The sequence below is a fragment of the Mustelus asterias genome, chromosome 5, assembly GCF_964213995.1.
Source record: "Mustelus asterias chromosome 5, sMusAst1.hap1.1, whole genome shotgun sequence".
Lineage (NCBI taxonomy): Eukaryota > Metazoa > Chordata > Chondrichthyes > Carcharhiniformes > Triakidae > Mustelus > Mustelus asterias.
Genome location: NC_135805.1, coordinates 33834656 through 33840655, shown reverse-complemented (window position 1 = coordinate 33840655; position 6000 = coordinate 33834656).

Genomic DNA, 6000 nt, shown 5'->3' with positions numbered 1-6000 from the left:
CCCTGTCTCTTCAGGTCCCACCCCTTCCCATGAGGCCCCATGCCCCTCAAGCCCTGTCATCTTGGCACTGCCTGCTGCCCAGTGGGCACTGTGAGTGTGCTAGGCTGACCATGCCACAGTGCCTGATGGGCAGTGCCAGGGTGCCAGGCTGGCACTGCCCAAGGGGCACCCCCTGCCCCCAACCACCCAGTGAGGGGGCTTCAATGGCCTTTGGTCCTACCAGCGAAGTCACCACGACAGGTTCCCTTTGCTGGGGACCATACGTGATCCTTGCCAGTGTGGACTTTCACTGACGAGGCCACTAAAGCAAGGGAGCCTGGACAATTGTGTCCCAGGCTCACTTGTAATATTTAGCATGCAATATTAATGGGCAGTACGGTGGCATGAGGGCAGCACGGTAGCACAGTGGTTACGCCAGGGGCCCGAGTTCAAATTCGGGCTTGGGTCACTGTGCGGAGTTTGCACGTTCTCCCCTTGTCTGCGTGGGTTTCCTCTGGGTACCCTGGTTTCCTCCCACACTCCAAAGATGTGCGGGTTAGGTGGATTGGCCATGCTAAATTGTCCCTTAGTGTCAGGGGGACGAGCTAGGGTAAATGCATGGGGTTGTGGGGATAGGACTGGGATTGTGGCCGAATGGTCTCCTTCTGCACTGTAGGGTTTTATGATTCTATGATTCTATTTGAATTCTATTTTAAATAGTACACTTTTCAGGCGCCAAGTATCTGTTACCAGTATGATCGCGAGAGGCCAGGGATCAGGCGTGAACCCGATTTTTCGGCTCTCTTGTGATCTTACTGACTCGCCCCACCCATCGACCAACGGGATGAGATGGTAAGATCGCCCCCATAGAGTTGTACAGCATGGAAAGAGGCCCTTCGGCCCATCGTATCTGCACCTGTAATCAGGCACCTATCTATTCTAATCCCGTTTTCCAGCACTTGACCCGTAGCCTTGTGTGCTATGGCATTTCAAATGCGCATCTAAATATATCTTAAATAATAAGGGTTCCCGCCTCTACCACCCTTTCAAGCAGAGTTCCAGATTTCCACCACCCGCAGAGTGAAAATGTTTTTCCTCACATCTCCTATAAACCTCCTGCCCCTTAATTTAAATCTATGCCCCCTGGTTATTGACCTCTCTGGTAAGGTGAAAAGTTCCTTCCTATCCACCTTATCTATGCCCCTCATAATTTTATGCACCTTAATCAGGTTCCCCCTCAGCCTTCTCTGCTCCAAGGAAAATAACCCCAGCCTAACCAGCCTCTCTTCATCGCTGAAATGTTCCAGCCCAGGGAACATTCTGCTGAATTTCCTCTGCACCCTCTCTAGTGCAATCACATCCTTCCTATAGTGTGTTAACCAGAACTGCACACAGTACTCCAGCCGTGGCCTAACCAGCGTTTTATAAAGCTCCATCATAACCTCCCTGCTCTTATATTCTGCCTCAGCTAATAAAGGCAAATATCCCATATGCTTTCCCAACCACCTTATCTACCTGTCCTGCTGCCTTCAGAGATCTATGGACCCTGTAAAGTGTGAGGGAAGGAGTAATTTGACAAGGAAGTACTCAATGAATGATAGGACACTGGGAAGTTCTGTGGAACAAAGGGACCTTGGCGTGTTTGTGCACACATCTCTGAAAGTGGAAGTGCATGTTAGGGTGGTGAAAGGTTGGATAGGCTTGGGTTGTTTTCGTTGGAGCAGAGAAGACTGAGGGGCGACCTGATCGAGGTGTACAAGATTATGAGGGACATGGACAGAGTGGATGAAAAGCAGCTGTTCCCCTTAGTTGAAGTGTCAGTCACCAGGGAACATAGGTTCAAGATGAGGGACAAGAGGTTTAGGGAGGATGTGAGGAAAAACTTTTACCCAGAGGGTGGTGACGGTCTGGAACGTGTTGCCTGGGAAGGTGGTAAGTGGTGTGAGTTGCCTCACAGTCTTCAAAAAGTACTTGGGTGAACACTTGGCATGTCATAACATTCAAGGCTGGGGGCCAAGTGCTAGCAGATGGGATTAGGTGGGAATTCCGGTGTTTCTAATGTGTCGGTGCGGACTTGATTGGCCAAACAGCCTCTTCTGTGCTGTGTGATTCTATGATATGCACACCAAGATCCCTCTGTACTACCTGGGGTCCGACCATTCATTGTCTATTCCTTTGCCTTGTTAGTCTTCCCAAAACATTACCTCCCACTTCTCATTCAGCATATATCGATGAGAGTGGTCATTGAGTCCGTCTCACTCATTCTGTCACAAAGAATGGTTTGTGGAGCAGCAAAAAACACTCTTTTAAACCTGAAATATTACTGTATATTCCGTAAGAAACAGTTCATGAAGCATTTGTTTTGAAAGGTCTGATGTCCGTAGCTGAAGAATCCAACTTTCAAGTTTCTCTAGAGTTAGTCACCAGAGAACGAGCTTGAGTAGAAGGCCTGCCTTATTTCCTTTCGAATGCCCTTTAATTTTAAATTAAACAATTAGTAAACCAGAATCCCCTCAGGGAAAGTTTTCCCATGCAAAACATGATACTGCATAGCTCATTATTTATTTTACATGATATCAATTTACTGAGAGCCGATTCATCTGCTCGCTCTGGTAACTGCCAATTTATTCAGGACCAAATGTTTGTGCTTTACTTTTCACATTTTGCAATCAAATTATCCATTTTGAGGAGTTCTGCATCAGACAGATCCTTGAGGGTCTCAGTCCAGAGCTAACAGTATGGGAAGAGAAGCCAATGCAGAAACTTCCTTCGCTACAACTAGATAGATAATCATAGAATCGCTACGGTGCAAAAGGAGGCCATTCAGCCCATCGAATCTGCATCGACAACAATCCCACTCAAGCCCTATCCCCGTAACCCCACGTATTTACCCTGTCGGTCCCCTGACACTAAGAGGCAATTTAGCATGGCCAGCCAACCTAACCTGCACATCTTTGGACTGTGGGGGGAAACCAGAGCACCCAGAGGAAATCCATGCAGACACAGGGAGAACATGCAAACTCCACAGAGACAGTGACGTGAGATTGGAACTGAACCTGGGTCCCTGGTGCCGCGAGGCAACCACTGTACCACCGTGCCACCCAGAATGGAATCATTCTCACCCAGGTGGACAGTGGAGAACGGGCACTGGAAAAAGGTGGTTTGGTTAACTCTGTCAAATGCCAGATCTAGACTGATCAGGAAGGATCGTGTACCAGTTACAAAGCCCACCAACACCTCTACTTTCTCAGAAGATGAAGGAAATTTGGCATGTCGGCTACGACTCTCACCAACTTTTACAGATGCAGCATAGAAAGCATTCTTTCTGATTGTATCACAGCTTGGTATGGCTCCTGCTCTGCCCAAGACCGCAAGGAACTACAAAAGGTCGTGAATGTAGCCCAATCCATCACGCAAACCAGCCTCCCATCCATTGACTCTGTCTACACTTCCCGCTGCCTTGGCAAAGCAGCCAGCATAATTAAGGACCCCACGCACCCCGGATATTCTCTCTTCCGCCTTCTTTCTTTGGGAAAAAGATACAAAAGTCTGAGGTCACGCACCAACCAACACAAGAACAGCTTCTTTCCTGCTGCTGTCAGACTTTTGAATGGACTCACTTCGCATTAAGTTGATCTTTCTCTACACCCTAGCTGTGACTGTAACACTACATTCTGCACTCTCTCGTTTCCTTCTCTATGAACGGTATGCTTTGTCTGTATAGCGCACAAGAAACAATACTTTACACTGTATGTTAATACATGTGACAATAATAAATCAAATCAAATCAAATCTACATAGGATGTCACTTGCTATTTATTGTCATTATCCAGTGCAATGGAATCCTGGTTAGAGAGATTTGCAACGTGGAGTTGTGGGGAAGGTGGGCAAGGATTGAAGAAATGACACCAAGTATCAATGAGTCAGCCCACAATAAATTTATACAACGTAAAATAAACTGATGAGCTATCCAGTGTCATGTTTTGGCGAAGGTTGTTCCTGCAGTGATTCCAGTTTTCTAATTGCCTTACTTAAAATTAAAGGGCGTTTGAGAAGAAACAAGATAATGCCTTCTAGTCTTTTTGATCTCATTATTTGATGACTAACTCTAAAGGAACTTGAAATGTGGACTGGGCCCCCCCTATTTTTCATTAACACACTGCCCCTCAGCGATGTCACTTTAAAATCTGTTAGGTTCCAAATGCAGGCTCAACCCCACAACCACCCGTCTCTACCCCTCCACTGCCTTTGTGTTGTCAGACTGAATGTCCCAATGTCCAGTCCTGGCCAAGCCAGAACTTTCTTCAATTAAATGTTGTGAAGATTATGAGGAGAGACTGAGCAGATTGGGTTTGTATTCGTTGGAATTTAGAAGGCTGAGGGGGGATCTTATAGAGACCTATAAGATAATGAAGGGGCTGGATAGGGTAGAGGTGGAGAGATTCTTTCCACTTAGAAAGGAAACTAGAACTAGAGGGCACAGCCTCAAAATAAAGGGGGGTCAGTTTCGGACAGAGTTGAGGAGGAACTTCTTCTCTCAGAGGGTGGTGAATCTCTGGAATTCTCTGCCCACTGAAGTGGTGGAGGCTACCTCGCTGAATATGTTTAAATCACGGATAGATGGATTCCTGATCGGTAAGGGAATTAGGGGTTATAGGGATCAGGAGGGTAAGTGGAACTGATCCACTTCAGATCAGCCATGATCTTATTGAATGGCGGGGCAGACTCGAGGGGCTAGATGGCCTACTCCTGCTCCTATTTCTTATGTTCTTATGTAAGACCAAAGTCATTGGCTGGAATTCTCCGGCCGTTCACGTCGGTGGGATTCTCCAGTCCCGCCGGCAGTGCATCCTCGCCTGCAGGTTTCCCGCCAGCGTGGGGTGACGTCAGTGGGAATTCTCATTGACAGCGGCGGGACCAGAGAATCCTGCTGCTAGCAAACAGTGCGCCACCTCCCACTGACAGGATACACTGGGAGGCCGGAGAATCTCGCCCATTCTCTTGTGCCCCCGCCTCCATAAATTTTTAGCCATAGATTCCATCCCCTCCTGGCCATTGTCTGAGGCATTGGTAATTGAAGACTAAGGTAAAAAGGGTGGCACTGAAAAGGAAATAGGCTGAATAGCGAGTGGTGGAGGATATAAAAAAATGGTCATTTCTCATTTTAGAAGGAAATGATAAGTGAGGGGCCTCAGCGATTAGTTCTAGAACCAATCACTCCTTATAACATACAACATGGATGGTGTAAGGATACTCTCCATGTGATCAAAATGAGAGACAGCACAGACAATGGAAAACTACACACAATTCAGAAAGGGGTTACACTGATAATCTTTGTTGTGGATCCTGTGTATGGGGGTTTGATTCCTTTGTGCAAAGACTTCATTTTAAGATATTTCTGCCTCTGCAATTACATTTAAGTGCTAAGCTTTTAAAGTTAACTTGACCACATTTTAAACTCAGCAGGCATGCTGGGATTAGCTTGAAAAATTTACTGCATTATTTGAAAGTACAATGCCAGCAAAAGCAGCTTTCTCATAGGCCAAAACAAAGCTTTTCATGGTCACAGCTGCAAACTGTTTACGAAAGTTAGAGCGAGCTCGTACCAAACAATTTCAATACAGCAGAAAACTTATAATTCTGTAATCAGCCATATCTTGTTCAGTTAGTTTGGATGAAATCTGTTTAAGACCAGTAGAATATTAGCTTTTGCTAGTATCTCTCTCTCTCTCTCCCAGTTTTTTCAGCCTCCCATCCATTGACTCTGTCTAACTTCCCGCTGCCTCGGCAAAGCAGCCAGCATAATTAAGGACCCCACGCACCCCAGAGATTCTCTCTTCCACCTTCTTCCATCGGGAAAAAGATACAAAAGTCTGGGGTCACGTACCAACCAACTCAAGAACAGCTTCTTCCCTGCTGCCGTCAGACTTTTGAATGGACCTACCTCACATTAAGTTGATCTTTCTCTACACCCTAGCTATGACTGTAACACTACATTCTGCATTCTCTCCTTTCCTTCTC